General features: G+C 38.2%; 1 long non-coding RNA gene across 1 annotated transcript in view; it reads right to left on the reverse strand.

The window, feature by feature from the left end:
• Positions 1 to 3,139: 3,139 nt before the first annotated feature.
• Positions 3,140 to 17,311, reverse strand: part of LOC143677234 (uncharacterized) — an 88,478-nt gene continuing 74,306 nt past the window's right edge. The window contains exons 2-4 of the long non-coding RNA XR_013172466.1: positions 8,569 to 8,680; positions 6,448 to 6,520; positions 3,140 to 3,277 (exon numbers count right to left, since the gene is read on the reverse strand). This is a non-coding gene — a long non-coding RNA (uncharacterized LOC143677234). The remainder of the gene's footprint in view (positions 3,278 to 6,447; positions 6,521 to 8,568; positions 8,681 to 17,311) is intronic.

Consider the following 17,311-nt stretch of genomic DNA (forward strand, 5'->3'; position numbering starts at 1 on the left):
TTGAGGGCAGAGGAAATGAGCAGCTAAATTTAGATAGTTGAGTCGATGTCATTGTTCTCTGAGTAAGAAGCAAAGAAATACCTGAGTGGTCTCATTGGTTCCAACTTTTCCCACTCTCATCATTCTTCTTGCTGGAGTGACCCCACACAGCATTTTGTGGCACAATTCTTCATTTTTCAGTTTGCACATTAGGGTAGATTAGGCTGTGGTAACCAAAATACCCAAATGTGGAATGGCTCAACAAAACACTTTGCTTTTGCTCATACAGTGTCCAGAAACTTTCCAGGTTTGTGGGGGATATTTCCCTTGCACAGTGTGATTCAGGGGACTGAGGTTGATGGTGGCTTTTCTATGATGGAGCACACAGAAGCATATATTGGCCAGGCCTGGAAGGCCTTGAAGTACCTGTCATTTCTGCTCATATTTCATTGGAGAGACCTAAATTACATGGCCACACCTAATACAAGGGATAATGGGAAACAAACTAGCTCATACCCTGGAAGAAAGGATAACTGGAAGTGTCCACCTCAGTGTCTTATACACATAAAAATGGATAATGCAACATGACTTTCCCAAGTCTTCCTTCCTTGACATATTTTCTTCATTTATCTTGGAATTAAAAGTTGTCAATAATTGATACCAATTTACCGAAAAAGTTCTGGGCTGAGAATCTGGAGATCTTTATTCTTGCCTTGTTTTCTTCCCTGCCTCTAATGAGTGGGATGAGCTTGTTCTATTGGGAGGTTTGGACTAGAGTGAGTTCTAAATTAACATATGAAAAGTGCTCAGTGCAGTTCTTGTGGATAATCTATAAATGGAAATCTCCTCTTCAAAGCTTCCTTATAAATCTTAACTTCTATAATTCCACTCTTTTAAGACAGTAAGCCCCTATAAAATATTTGCTAATCACCCCAAATCCTGAACAGTGCTGGGCAAAATGTTTCTTAAATAAAAGAATGTTAAGATTTTCATGCCTACATCCTCTCTGATTCTTTCCATGCTCACATCCTACCTCAGGCTCCAGGTACTTCAGTGTTATGATTTTAATTGCTATCAAGAGTTGCTAGAAGAAACAGCTATATTAGTTCTTTTACAGCATTTTAGAGAAGCCATTATTTGAGGATATTTTCCATCTAAAATTTGATGGGCCATGTACTCTGCCCCTTATAAAAAAATGTCTATTAGCTTTTGAGCAAAAAAAAAAAAACCTTGATTGTCTTAAGGAACTAGCATTTTCTCTCTCCTCAGACACAGAATATGCAATTTCAACAGTTTTCCTCTTAGTTTTGTAGATGAGAGCTCTGGACTACATTTTATTTACAAACACAGCAATAGTAATGAATCTTGCTTGAAATGCTTACTTTCTTCCTTCACCCAGTTTTCTCTTTTAATTTTTAATGTTAATTTCATTGAATTTATGTACTTTTTCGTGAGCTTTTTTTTGGTAAGAGGCTGGGTTTAAATTAGCAAGTATGGGTAGTCCAATCATCCAGAACCTCTATAGACATAACCAAAGAGACTAGCTAAAAGATAAGATGTCCTTGGAGGCTAGCCCTGTGGACTAGTGATGCTTTCGGAAATCAGGAAAAGGGATTTCTTTTCTTTTGTGCTGGGATATTGGATTATTTTGGGATTTGAGGTACAGGGGTCTGAGAATGCAGGTTATCAGGGAAAGTGGGTTCCTGCCTAGCATTCCAGTGCAGTTGTTCAGGGTGATTCCTTCAGATACGTACCTGGAGTAAGGAAATCCTAAACCTTAGCTGCTGTTTTCTTTTCTTAGCAGATAATGAAAGGGTCATGAGGAAGATCGGTGAATTCTGTCCCTGGGTGGTAGGACTGGAGTGGATGGTGAGGAAGTGTCAGTGGAACAATGCTGATGAGCAGAGATCTGGAAGTTTGGGTGCTGCTTCCACCACCATGGTGAGAGTAGTGTGGTTGGTGTGCTGGTTTGAAACTGTTATGTACCCAAGGAAAGGCCATGCTATTTTAATCCATTCTTGTGGGTGTAGGCCTATTGTGGATGGGACCTTTTTGTGAGACTGTTTCAACTGAGATGTGACCCACTCAATTCAAGGTGGGTCTTAATCCCTTACTGGAGTCCTTTATGAGAGCTTGGAAAGGAAAGCCCGGGGAGCAGCAAGCAAGGATCCACAGAAACTTAAAGAGCCAGAACCTGAAAGCAGCAAAACCCGTGAGAGAAAGATCAGCAGACGCTGGCTGTGTACTCTCCCATGTGACGGAGGAACCCCAGTTGCCATCAGCCTTTCTTCAGAGAAGGTATCATCCTGTTGATACTCTAATTGGAGCATCTTCATTGCCTCAGAACTGTAAATTTACAAACTAATAAATTCTCATTGTAAAGCTAACCCTTTTCTGGTATATTGCATTCCAGCAGCTTTAGCAAACCCAAAAAGTTGGTGTGTGGAATTTTAGGGCGATTCTGGTCCTGACTCATTAGAACTGTTGGGTAGAGTCACAAATGTGACTGAACAACCTGGAGCATTTATAGCTTTAAGCTAGAGCAGAGTTCCAGGGATCTGGTTGGATACTTTACTATAATCATTACAGTTAGATTTCCACACTTAATAATTGATAGGTAGTATAGTTTAACAGTAAAGACTCTGGATCAATACTGGTAAGTTTCAAACCCAATATGTGTTAACGAAGCCTTAGTAGCTGCATGACCTTGGGAAAGTTTATTCATCCTCAAAGTGGGAGAAATAGTAGATTCGTTGTGAGGATTAAATGATTTTATGTATGTAAACTACTGAAAAAGGGTGACTGGCACTTAGTAAGCTGTTGTTAATATGGTTGGAATATGCTATACCCTTGGGTCTGTGGCTCTGTATTAATCATTTGAGTTTGAATCTGAAATAAGAATTCATAGTTGGAGATGGGAGGGCAGAAGAAAGAACTGGAGATGCATTTCACCACAGTGCTCTTTTCCCAAAATACTCCTGGAATTCTGCCAGTAACTTAGTGAAATCTGGCCCCCATTCACATCCGTGGCTCATTATTGAATTCTCAGATCTTTACAAACATGCTGGGAATCTTGTCCTTTTAGTCATTTATATATCCTTTTAATTTGACCCACAAAATGAGGGTCATATCTCTTTGCTTTGGGCAGGTTTATGAATTTTCAATTCTGTACAACAAGATAATACATTATGACAGAATGCAACCCATCTCCATCCGGATTTACAACCAAAGAAACATTTGCCCCCAATACTACTACAGCTGTGCATTTCTACTCCGTCGTTTCCAAATAAAGCATCCTCTGAAAGAAAAAAAAAACGTGGAAAAGAAAAATCAATATTTGAGAGGCTGGGAAAGATCCTAAACCTGTCCTCTCTTCTTGGTGAATCGCTTATTATTTTATGCTTTACCTTTTGTACCCCACACTCTCACCTCCTACCTCATCATGAAGAGAGGCTGAGTCTAAAGTTAATCTGAGAAATAGTAATTTATATGACATAACAGTGATATGCGTGTCATAAAATTAGCTCCATATTTTAAGCTTTGCCAGATAATTCAGACTTTGGGGTGCAGCAGTGGAGGAGCAGCAGGAACTGAAGACAGCTCAACCACATTCCATCCACAGTATGGTGGCCCATTTGGTATTGGTGCCTCCTTGCTGGGCTTATACCCAGAGAGATTTTATGGGCTTTGGTCCTCAGGAGACCCCACCACCACCACCACTTTCAGGTTTGTACCTGTGTCCACCATCTTACCTGAAGGCAACCAGATTACCAGGAGGAGGAGTGCTAACCCAGAGTGAAAGAGCCTCATCACTGAGGAAGCATGGAGCTGTGAACTTCCCTGGGTTGGCTGTCAGCAAGGCTCTTTATAGAGCTGACCTAGGATGGGTGGGGCTGGACAATAGCTTCACTTTGTTTGGAAGGGAAGACAGGTCACAAAATTCCACAGAATTAGAAGAAAAAGAGTGATTGAGTATTATCCGGTGCTGCCTCTTCGTTTACAAACTGTGGAAGATGAAGGGACTTGGCCAAGCTGAAAACTTTCCCATTGGTAGACTAGCAGCAGACCAGGTATCCTCACTCTCAAGCCAGAGCACTTTGCCTGATACTTTAAATACAGATTCACATAAAAATGGCAGGGAAAGAGTCCACCTTGTTTTTCTTTTCTTTGGAGTTCCACTGAAAGCACAGGAGCCCAGAGAAACTGATTTATAAGGCACAGACTTAATTTAAGGCTGAGTAGGTTTCAATAGGATATAAGTGAGAACATCTTGAAGTGGTCCAAGAAGCAAAAGCTCTCAAGGTATCAACTGTTCATTGGACCAAGAGTAGGCAAGTGTTCAGAAATAATGGAAAAGTGGTAGCTTCTCCTGGAGTGGGAGGTGGGCAGTGACACATTCACTTGGCTGAAGATAGATACTGCAGGGAATGATTTCCCCAGAAAAGTTCACTGACTGGCTTCCCAAATGGCCAGTGTGAAACGTGATCAGGATTTTGGGAACTTAGAGGGTTCTGGGAGAGTTTCTTTTTTTGGGGCAGATGAGTTGGATCTGATTCCTGGTCTTTTCTAAGAAGAGCCAGACCAGAGCTACATTCAAGGTTGGATGCCCCCATGTCAGTGGAGCTGAACAACACTTCCCCGGGGAGCTACGGGAGACGGTTCTGGGGAAGGGTCATTAGGCCTGCTCCGCATGGGTTAGTGGTGGAAAAGACACTAACTTTGGTTTTATTCTATCCTTCGAGGCAGACTTATACCCAAGTAGCCCACGAGCATGAGGTTCTGAGGCTGTAATGCGGCACCCGAGCATAGTTTTAGTAGTTATGCACTGCTTTGCAGTCACCTGGCCCTGGATATATTATGTAGCATCTGTGAGCTCCAGCTTCCTCGTCTCAAAAAGGGCATTGCAAGAGGGTCAGTTTGAAGTTGCTATGCACTAATTTCGGCATATATAAGTGCTCATTAGTATTATTAAATTTCAACACTATAGCTGTATTTCTGTCTCTTTTGCAGCTCCTCTCTAAGTGCCTTCTTTTTAACTTTTTTTATTATATAATATAGCATATATACAAAACAAAGAAAGAAAAAAGCAATAGTTTTCAAAGCACTCTTCAACAAACAGTTATAGTACAGATCCCAGAGTTTGTCATGGGCTACCATGCCATCATCCCCAATTTTTTCCTTCTAGCTGCTCCAGAATATGGGAGGCTAGAAGGCTTAAATATATATTTTTGTCATCACAATCAACTTATTTTTTCTTTTTTGTGAAAAATAACGACACAAAAAACCAATAAATTTCAAAGTACAGCACAACAATTAGTTGTAGAGCACATTTCAGAGTTTGGTATGGGTTACAGTTCCACGACTTTAGGTTTTTACTTCTAGCTGCTCTAAGATACTGGAGACTAAAAGAGATATCAATTTAATGATTAAACAATTTCACATTCATGTGTTAAACCCTGCCTTCTCTGTAAAACTCCACCATCACCTTTGATCTTTCTATCCCACTCTTTAGGGATATTTGGGCTGTGGCCATTTTAACTTTCTCATGTTGGAAGGGACTGTCAATATGAGATAGGGAGATGGAACTAAGTGATGTTCTGGAGAGGCTGGCCTCTCTAGGTTTTAGGACTTATCTGGTCCAGGGACCCATCTGGAGGTTGTAGGTTTCTGGAAAGTTACCCTAGTTCATGGAACTGTTGTAGAATCTTATATACTGCCTTAGGTGTTCTTCAGGATTGCAAGTGCCTTCTTAATGGATGCAAGATATTGCCGAGAGAGTTTTATTCTGTATTCCAATTCTGTTTACAGAGTTGAGAACACTGTTGTGTGAGGGAACAGGGGAGGGGGAGAGAAGATGGAATGCTGGATTGGAAGTCGGAAAGTGGTCAGTGTTCAGTCGGGGCTGAGGATTCCCTTGTATGACCCTATGGAAAGTTCCCAGCAGACTCTATGCTGGACATGTGACTCAGGCGTAGAGCTCAGGCCTTATCCTGACAGCCTAGGTGTGGCTACCCTAGACATGGCGCAGGACTCGTTCGTGCCACAACATTCTTTCAGAGATGGAGAAAGAAAACCTTGGAGAAGTGAATGGGCTTACATAAAGAAAGGAAACAAGCTATGGGCCATGCTGGGTCATGTATTCAGGTCTCTTGATCCCAGTCCAGAACTTTGTCCTTTTCTGTGTATTTAAGTTGTTCAATCATCTTAGGGAATGTGGGAAACATTAACTTAATATTTTGTAAATACATTGGAGCCCCTTCCTGTACATAATTCTGGAAAACCAGATTGGAAATACTTCTGGAGATCTGTATGCATTCAGGATAGACCCCCTTCCTTCCCACGCACCAGGTCTACATTAATGAAACACTGACCCAACTTTTTGGCAAGAACTTCTCCTGATTGTGCTGAATGTTCCTAACTCTTGCCTGAGGACTTGTTGGGAAAAGCTGCAAGAGAAACAAAACCTACTTCATTTTCTTTCATTTATCTTCTTCCTTTATCTTCAGTTTCCTAGAACTTTGTGCTCTTTTATCATATCTGCCTTCAAGAAAAAAACATACAGTATAAATCAGATATTGCACTAATTGATTACCTTGTTGAAGATTATCCTCCTGTTTTCCTTTCTCATTATACTCTGATAACTACTTTTTAAACACTTTCCATATGCAAGTGTGCCTGGCTTTTGTTTCTGAACTTTAAAAATAAATCTGTATGGAATTGTAAACCATGCTGGACTCTGAAGTCTGTACTACAGCTAATTGTTGTGATGTACTTTGAAATTTGTTGCTTTCATGTATATATGTTATTTAAGGAGAAAGAGGAGTGTGGCAGAGAGGATGGGGTATGACAGATGGGTAGGACTGCTGAGTCATTGTGTTGATGTTTCTGTTGGTCTCCAGTGTTTAGGAGCAGCTGGAGGAAAGGACGAGGCGTTATGGGACTTTAGCCCATGTCAAACTTTGGAGTTTGTTCTGTAGCTGTTGTTGGAATGTGCTTGGAAATTTATTGTTTTTTTTTGTCTGTATGTTATATTTCACAATAGAGGAAAAAGGTTAAAAAAATAAAATAGATCGTGGGCCAAATCTGCTTTTTCCTCCCATGCAGCTGGGGTACAGAGAGATGTTTAACTGGAAACTTATATGGGACAATTGATATCACTATTTAATTGCATGCTTAATAACTCTATTTCTCTTTGCTCACTGCCAATTTGGAAATGCTTGTAAAACAGAACATTTGATGTGGCCGTAAGAGGTAAGCACTTAATTTGGTTTGGAACCTAATTGTACGTTGTTCAAATGAAAACGTACGGCTGAACACATTGTTTCCCAAACTGAGATTTTGAAGGGCCAGAGACCTGAAATCTAAATTGTCTTCTGGTAAGATAAATGGTGTAGCACTTTGCAAATCGACAGCATAAAAAAATTATTGCTAAAATGTGTAATTTAGTGCACGTAAAATAAATGAATTATATCTATAGCTTAGTGACTTACTGTAAAGCAAACCAATACAGAGTCATCACAGAGTCAAGAAAACAGAATTCTCAGTACCGCTGAAGGTCTCCCGTGTGCCTGTTAGTAACCACAGCTGCTCTCTCCTCCGCAGGGGAACCGTGGTTCTGACTTTGATACTAATCCCTTTCTTGCTTTGCATTATAGTTTTACCTTTCAAATATGCATCTGTAAATTTATGGTTAAATTTTACCTTTTTTATTCTTTGTATAAATGGCATCTTAATGTATTACTTATGGCTGTATTTTCTTTATTATAGATAATATTTATATAATTAATTAATATTTATATTAAATATTATATAATATATAATATTTATTTATATTACATAATATAAATAAATATTATATTACATAATATTTATCTGTTTTTTTGTGTGATGTTAGTTTTATCTCATAGTGTGCTGGTTTGAAAGGAAGTATGCCCCCTAAGAAAAGCCATGTTTTAATATAAATCCCATTTCATAAAGGTAGAATAATCTCTATTCAATGCTGTGCGTCTGAAACTGTAATGAGATCATCTCCCTGGATGATGTGATTTAGTTAAGAATGGTTGTTCAACTGGATTAGGGGATGACATGTCTCCACCCATTTGAGTGGGTCTTGATTAGTTTCTGAAGTCCTATAAAAGAGGAAACATTTTGGAGAATGAGAGATTCAGAGAGAGCAACACTACAAAACAGAGAGTCCACCAGCCAGCAGCCTTTGGAGATGAAGAAGGAAAATGCCTCCCGGGGAGCTTCATGAAACAGGAAGCCAGGAGAGAAAGCTAGCAGGTGATGCCGTATTCAACACGTGCCCTTCCAGCCAAGAGAGAAGCCCTGACTGTGTTTGCCATGTGCCGTCTCACTTGAGAGAGAAACCCTGAACTTCATCGGCCTTCTTGAATCAAGGTATCTTTCCCTGGATGCCTTTGATTGGACATTTCTATAGACTTGTTTTAATTGGGACATTTTCTCGGCCTTAGAACCGTAAACTGGCAACTCATTAAATTCCCCATTTTAAAAGCCATTCCGTTTCTGGTATATTGCATTCTGGCAGCTAGCAAACTAGAACATACAGTTACTACTTAATTTACTTACTACTGTTGATAAGCCTTTGGGTTGTTTCCAGCAGGGACAAGCAATGCTGCTATGGACAGTGTTGCTCTTTAGATCCTGCACACAGAGGCTTGGGTTCTGCAGAATATATTCCCTGTAGAGAAATAACTAAGTCATGGGATATGCTTAGCTTTACCTTATGTAGGTCATGCCAAACTGTTTACCAAGTGCTTTTACTATCAGCAATAAATGTAAGAATTCTTGATTACTCCACATCCTTGCTATAGCTTTTAAACTTTAGTCAACTCGATGGTTACCTAGTGGTATCTTATTACAGACTAATTTGGTTATTTCCCTGATTACAAATAAGATGGATTAAAATTTCATGTTTATTGGCAGTTTGGATTTCCTTTTTTGATCAGGGTATATTCAAGTTTTTGGTTCATTTTTCTGTTGATTTGTCCATTAAAATGAATTTGTAAAAGTTTTTTTCATTTTCCTTATACATGCCCTTTGCTGGTTATGTGTGCAGCAAATATCTTGAAACACTCTGTGACTTGCTGTTTCACTTCCTTAATGGTCTCTCTTAATAGTCCTCCAAAGATGTCCATGTCCTAATCCTGAAACCTGTGAATATGTTACCTCAGATGGCAAAAGAGACTTTGTAGACATGATTAAGCCAATGATCTTGAGATGGGAGATGATCCTGGATAATGGAGGTGGACAGGGGGATGGTGTTGAGACGGAGAGGGTGAGGGATGATGCGTTTACACTGATGGCATTGAAGAAGAAGGAGTCATGAGCCAAGGAATGCAGACATCCTTGAGAAACTGGAAAAAGTTTAGGAAATAGATTCTCCTTCAAGCCTCCGGGAGGAACCCAGCTTTGCCAACCCATTTTTATATTTCCATCTTCTAGAACTATAAGAAAATAAATTTATGTTCTTTTAAACCATTAAATTTGTGGTGATTTGTTACAGCAGCAATAGAAAACTAATGCAGTATTTTTCATTAAACATAAATTGCTTAATTTTCTGAGTCTTGCTTTTGAAATCCTTCCTCACTCTAAGGTCATGAAGCTGTTTTCTATATTATCTTTATTTATTACTTATTAATATTTTTTGTCTTTCAACTCTCTATCTGTGATAGATTTTTTGTATATGTATATTAATATTGGAGTCCAATATAATATTTTTCTGTATGGAAACCCTAATGTTCCATCACCGTTTGTTAAAAAGACTACTTTCTCTACTGTACTGCTGGATCACCTTTGTCTCAAATCAAGTTTCCATGTATGTGTGAATCTGCTTCTGGGATTTCTAAACAGTTCTGTTCTGTTTATACATAATTGCGGTAATACCACATTGTCTTGGTTACTATAGTTTAATAGTTTTATAATAAGTGTTAATAAGCTATAAGCTTTCAAATAGGATATATATGTGTGTGGATGTGTGTGTGCATATATATATTCACTCAGTAGAGCAAATCCTTCCACCTTGCCTGCCTTTTTTGTGTGTCTTGATTATCTTTGGTCTTTGTATTTCTATGTAACCTTTAGAATCAATTTGTTAATTTCTAGAAAGAAGATGTTGGGATTTGGATTTCAATTGCACTGAGTATAATAAGGATTAATTTTGGGACAATCAGTGTTTTTACGTTATTGAGTTTTCCAGGCCATGCACAGGTTATTTATGTCTCTAAATGTTTACGTTTTCTTTAATTTTACTTCATACATTCCTATGGTTTTTTTCATAGAGGAAGTGAACATTTTTTGCCTGATTGACTCTAAGGTACTTGGTAATTTTCTCATCTATGTTCACGAATAATATTGATTTGTAATTTTCCTTTCTTGTATTGCTAAATTTTCGTATCATGGTTTATCTTAACCTCCTTTCTATTTTTGCTTTGATTATCCTAGATATTACAATGTATATTCCTAGATTTATCAATATCTAAAGTTTAATTGAGCCTGTGCCTCCTAACTTTCAGCTCTCCTGTCCCTGGGATGTGAGTGAAACTTAGGACTGTGGGGATGGGGCTGGGCTGAGCTTGTCTAGAGAACCAATGGTCTTCAGAACTGAACCTCGATTTTCTGCCTTCACCTCCACCTCTTCTTCCCCACCTTGATGATGACAGACTCAAAGCAACCTGTCTGTGCTGCTTTTGAGCTGATACACGAAAACAACAACAAAAAATAATAGAGACATGAACACAGCCCCATCACATAACGAGTTTTGTGACTCTGATAGCAGCTTGGAGAAGGTTGTAAGGGACAGAACATGGAGCTAGCCTGGTTTGCAACCTGTTGCAGTAATCTAGGCAAAAGACAAAGAAACCCTGAACTGGGGAGTGGAGGAAGAAATATATGTACTACTACAAAATGACAAATATTAATATTGTAAAGTTCTTGTATAGAAATAGAGTACAAAAACAGAATAGCAAGTCAAGAAATAAACGTATATGGAAGAGTGACTATATTTAAATAAATGTAATAATCACAGTACAATTATTAAAATAAACATATTGACATTAATGTAATTTTATTCTTTAATTTCCAGATTTTGTTCAAATTTCTCCAATTGTCCTACTATGTCCTTGATAGTGAATTATAAAAAACAACCTTTTATAATATGCCTTAAAGTCCGGCATCGCTAGACCTCCAGCTTCGTTTTTTTTCCTCAAGATGTTTTTAGCAATTCGGGGCAACCTGCCCTTCCAGATAAATTTGCTTATTGGTTTTTCTAATTCTGAAAAATAAGTTGTTGGGATTTTGATTGGTATTGCATTGAATCTGTAGATGAGTTTAGGTAGGATTGACATCTTAATTATATTTAGTCTTCCAGTCCATGAACACGGTATGCCCTTCCATCTATTTAGGTCTTCTGTGATTTCTTTTAGCAGTTTTTTGTAGTTTTCTTTATATAGGTTTTTTGTCTCTTTGGTTAAATTTATTCCTAGGTATTTTATTCTTTTAGTTGCGATTGTAAATGGGATTCGTTTCTGAGGATGTGGAGAAAGAGGCACACTTATCCACTGTTGGTGGGAATGTCAAATGGTGCAACCACTGTGGAAGGCAGTTTGGCGGTTCCTCAAAAAGCTGAATATAGAATTGCCATACGACCCAGCAATACCATTGCTAGGTATCTACTCAAAGGACTTAAGGGCAAAGACACAAACGGGCATTTGCACACCAATGTTTATAGCAGCGTTATTTACAATTGCAAAGAGATGGAAACAGCCAAAAATTTCATCAACAGAAGAGTGGCTAAACAAACTGTGGTATATACATACGATGGAATATTATGCAGCTTTAAGACAAGATAAACTTATGAACCATGTAATAACATGGATGGACCTAGAGAATATTATGCTGAGTGAATCCAGCCAAAAACTAAAGGACAAATACTGTATGGTCCCACTGATGTGAACGGACATTCGAGAATAAACTTGAAATATGTCATTGGTAACAGAGTTCAGCAGGAGTTAGAAACAGGGTAAGACAATGGGTAATTGAAGCTGAAGGGATACAGACTGTGCAACAGGACTAGATACAAAAACTCAAAAATGGACAGCACAATAATACCTAATTGTAAAGTAATCATGTTAAAACACTGAATGAAGCTGCATCTGAGCTATAGGTTTTTTTTTGTTTTTGTTTGCTTGTTTGTTTGTTTGTTGTTGTTGTTTTTTACTATTATTACTACTTTTATTTCTTTTCTTTATATTAACATTTTATATCTTTTTCTGTTGTGTTGCTAGTTCCTCTAAACCGATGCAAATGTACTAAGAAACGATGATCATGCATCTATGTGATGATGTTAAGAATTACTGAGTGCATATGTAGAACGGTATGATTTCTAAATGTTGTGTTAATTTCTTTTTTTTTCTTTCCGTTAATAAAAAAATAAAAAATAAAAAAACAAAACAAAAAAAACCCAACGTTTTAATTCTTTTTTTTTCCTCTTACTGAATTCAACCTAGGATTTCGCATTGCATTTGGTTTCCTTTGATCTGGAACAGTCCTTTAGTCTTACTTGACAGTTTTGAAGGTCATTTATTTTCTAGGATGTCTCTTCTTTTGTATCTGTTTGATATTTTCTTATGGTTAATTTAGTTTGTGAATTATTTTGCAAGAATTTCACGGAAGTGATGTTGTATACTTCTCAGTGTACCGTATCAATAGGTACATTATTTCTATTTGCTCTGCTCTCAGTGATGTTAACTTTGATTACTTGATTAAAACAACTATCTTTTTCTTTGTAATTAGTATTTTTTAGGAAGTTTTTGTTTTACTTTATTTCTCATTTTTTCTCTATTTTTTTTGTTGGTAGATATTTGAGACTACGTAAATTTCCTACTTCTCATCAAACTTAGTTTTACTATCTGTGGATGATTTTCTATATTTAATTTTATTGAGATATATTCACAAACCATGTAATCATCCAAAGTTTACAATCAGTGGCTCACAATATCATCATACAGTTGTGTATTCATCACCACAGTCAATTTTAGAACATTTTCATTACTTCAAAGTACAAAAATAAAAATAGAAAAGAACACTGACAACATCCCATATCCCTTATCACCCCCTATTATTTATTTATTTTTTTGTCTTTATTTCGTACTCATATGCCCATCCATTGGAGAAAGGCAGTGCCAGTCACAAGGTTTTCACAATCACATGGTCACACTGTGACAGCTATATGGTTATACAGTGATCTACAAGAATCACAGTACTGGACTCTTGTCCCACATTGCCAGGGAGATTTATACTCCTGTGAGTCTTATTCCATGTAGCAGGGAGAGTAGTGAGTTTATTTGCAGAATTGTCTTAGAGAGACCACATCTGAGCACCAAAAGAGGTCATCTGGGGGTGACTCTTAGGCATAATTTTAAGTAGGCTTAGCATCATCATTACTGGAATAAGTTCCATCGGGGCAAGCCCTAAGATTAAAGGCTTAGTTTATTAAATTGGGAGGCCCTAATGTTTGCGAGAATATTAGGAATTCCTTAAGTGGGGAAATTTAATATTTCCACATTTTCTTCAGTCCCTCAGAAAATTGTTTCTATTTTCTGCTCAAATTACTCTGGGATGTATCAGAGTAGTATATTAACCTGCACAAAATAACAAAATCTCATTCCGTATTCAAGGTTCCTTATTAATCCTCTATCTAGATGTTCTATCCATTGATGAGAGTGGTGTATTGAAGTCTCCAAGTATTATTGTAAAGGTGTTTACTTCTCCCTTTAGTGTTGTCAGTGTTTACTTCATGTATTTTGGGGCACTCTGGCTTGGTGCATAAATATTTATGATTGTTGTGTCTTCTTGATGGATTGTTCCTTTTATTAATATACAGTGTTCTTTGTCTCTTTTAAGTGTTTCATATTTGAAGTCTAATTTTTCTAATATTAATATAAGCTACCCTCACTTTTTTCTGGTTGTTGTTTGCATGAAATATCTTTTTCCAACCTTTCATTTTCAACTTATTTGTGTCTTTGGCTCTAAGGTGAGTCTCTTGTAGACAGCATATAGATGAATCATATTTTTAAAATCCTTTCTGCCAATCTGTGTCTTTTGATTGGGGAATTTAATCCATTTAATGTTATTACTGTAAAGACATTACTTACTTCAACCATTTTATCCTTTAACTTTTATATGTCATATCTTATTTTTAACTTTCTTTTTACCCATATAGTTATCCTTACTGATGATCTTCATTACTACACTCTTTTCCAAGCCTCTCCATCCCATATTTTCCTTTCAGCATATAGAACTCTCTTTAGAGTTCAGGGTTTCTCTCAACTGGGAAGGCACATGGTAAACATGACAATGTCCACTAGCTTTCTCTCCAGGCTTCTTGTTTCGTGAAACTCTCCAGGGGACATATTCCTTCTTCATCTCCAAAGCTCTTTTGTTGCATGGGCTCTTGTGGTTCTCTCGTGGCTCTAAAAGGGACCCTCTCCAAAATGCTTCCTGTTTTAAAGGATTCCAGTAAACTAATCAAGACCCACCTGGAATGGGTATAGTCACATCTCCTTCTAATCAAGTCAATACCCACAATTGGGTGCATCACATCTCCATGGAGATAATCTAATAAAAATATTCCAACCTACATTATTGAATAGGGATTAACAAACAGTTGCTCCCACAACATTTGATTAAACATGGCTTTTCTAGGGTACATAAATCCTTTCAAGCCAGCATAAGCAAACACAATTTAGTAAAGGACAACCTATGACCACCATTGGTTAGCATAAATTTTAAAAGTAGAACAAATACCATGGTTGGTTAAAGCTTTATCTAAAGGAATCACTTCCTGTGCTGAAAACTATTTAACACTAAAAACACGAACTTCTAAATGATTTATGCTAGATTGTGTAATAAGGGTTCTGGAAGAGGGGAGGAGGTTGCATGATGGGTGGTTCAAGACAGCAGCTATTTGTCAGCTGATATGGAACTATTTCAACATTTTAACAAATAAGGTGCACATTGGCTGAGAATCAGGCCTATGGTTTTAATTTCCCAGGGAGGAACTGGTAAGAAAGACAAATGTTTCATTGGCTGCCTTTACTGTCAGATGGACTTTCCCCCCATACTTGTCCTTCACTGAAGGTATACACTCTTGGCATGTTTCAACTTTATTAAGGGTCTCAGCATCAGTTCCCCCACTCTGCTCAGACCACTCTACTGAAGCCTAGTCTCCCGTCCTCCTGACCAACATCCATCCCCAAAGCTTGAGGCTTCTGGTACTGGCATTTGTTGCTAAGGTAGTCTCAGCTTCTTTGTTCACCACTCTGGTTTTGATGTACTCAATTTTCTTTGATTTTATTTTTCCTTGGCAATTTCCCTTATTTCGTTGTGAGGATAGCAGTGCATTAAAATTTTTTTTTGTGTGTAATTTATTTAGCATCTGAATTTTATTTTATGGATAATGTTTTGGACTAATTGGTCCATGATGTGGTAGAAGCAGAGGTTCCTATTGAAGTATTTAAACAATACTGTGTTTTCTACCATTTGGGGTTATTGTGAAGTTCAAATGAAATCTTTGTAAAAGATAAGGCATCATAGATACTGCTACTAATATTGCTGTTACTGATATTCTCTACAAAGAATCTGGAAGAGCTCTGCTCTTCAGACAGTGAACGGATAATCAGGGGCCAGTTATTGCTCTCCTAGTGTTCATAGGTACAGAATACGGGCTAAATAAATATCTGTTGAATGTGTGTCTAGTTAGATTCTCTTATAACAAACTTCCACTGCTTCCAACGTGTACCCTTAGTTTTAGACAGGCAACCTTAGTTTAATCAGGGACAGAGTTAGTATTTCCACTCCATATCTTTATGCCCTGCCTCCTTTCCTTATATTTCAGAGACCAGCAACAGTTCTTCCTTCTCCATCAAATCTTTCTATGCATCAAATTCACATGTTTTACTCATAATTAATATCAGAAATGACCAGGAGCAGAAGGATGCTAGGCATAGAAAAGTTGTAAAAATGTCAACTTGCCTTCATGTCCTGTGGAGAGCTCAGTATATTCATGCTGGAATGTACACTTAACCCCAAATAAAATTAGGCTCTAGGGTGGACCACGGTGGCTCAGCAGGCAAGAATGCTCGCCTGCCATGCCAGAGGACCCGGGTTTGATTCCCGGTGCCTGCCCATGTAAAAAAAAAAACACTAGGCTCTAATTTCTAGAGGCTTATGGAAATTCCCAGCAACTGTCTCCCATCATTGTTGAGAAGTTGATTCCCATTAATCCCAGAAGACATCAGCGTGCATGCTGAACTCCTACCCTTTGGTTTCGCTGGTTAATCTTTGGGGATTAGAAATTTTAGGAGACTGGGAATTGAGAGGGTTAGTGCTCTAGGATCACACCACTTGCCTCAAGCCACACAACAGAGCAGAGGAGAGCAAGGTAGACTGCTCTCTTCCTAGAGGCATACTTAAGGAAGTTTAGAGTATTAGAGAAAAAAGGGCCTTGTCTATACTACCCACTCCTTTACAAACTGGGCACATTTTGGCTCAGAAGCATGAAGGGCCTGAGCACAGCAACTCTTATGGTTATTGACTACTCTTTACCTAAATTCTAATGCCCAGTCCAGAATCCTTCTTTTTTTTTTTTTTTGTAACCATGTTTTTTTTCTAACTGTGTATTAGGGACAGGACTTAGAGTTAGGGTGAAGATTATAGCTTCAGTCTCTCTCAGAGCCCACAAGCTTTGAGAAATGACATCAGACCAAACCCCAAGGTCAAACCCAAGCAGAAAGGAATATAGCTGATGCTAAGTAACAGCTGCTTGTACATGAGGGCAATAAATAAATCTCTGCGCTTGGAGAATTTCTTAAAGAGAGCAGAGATCTGGTTGTTCCAAGCGATCAAGAGACACACCTATCTGGAAGGGGCTGTGTGATCAATTTGATCATTCAGTTATATTCAGGATATTAGGACAGTGTGTGAGGAGAGATTGGCTTGAGACTGGTTCCTGGTCACACAAGGCATGAAAGGCCTCAGTGCTTGCTTTCAAGATTGGATGCCCCCTTGGCACTGGGACCAGTGCCCAGAAGCCCCCAGGGCTACATTTTTCCTTAGCTTCTGCCAAATTGCCTACATAAAATCATTCTTTCCTTTGGGCATTTCAGTCTCTTTTCCCTCTTCAAATTTCTTAGTGCAATTGTAACAAACTGGGCTGTGCTTATCTCCATGGATTCCTGGGAATGATTGAGGGGCAGCAGAGAAAGGGGGTTCTGAAATGCTGGTCATGAATCTGGCCTGTGACAAACATTGA

Source organism: Tamandua tetradactyla, chromosome 3 (assembly GCF_023851605.1).
Source record: "Tamandua tetradactyla isolate mTamTet1 chromosome 3, mTamTet1.pri, whole genome shotgun sequence".
NCBI lineage: Eukaryota > Metazoa > Chordata > Mammalia > Pilosa > Myrmecophagidae > Tamandua > Tamandua tetradactyla.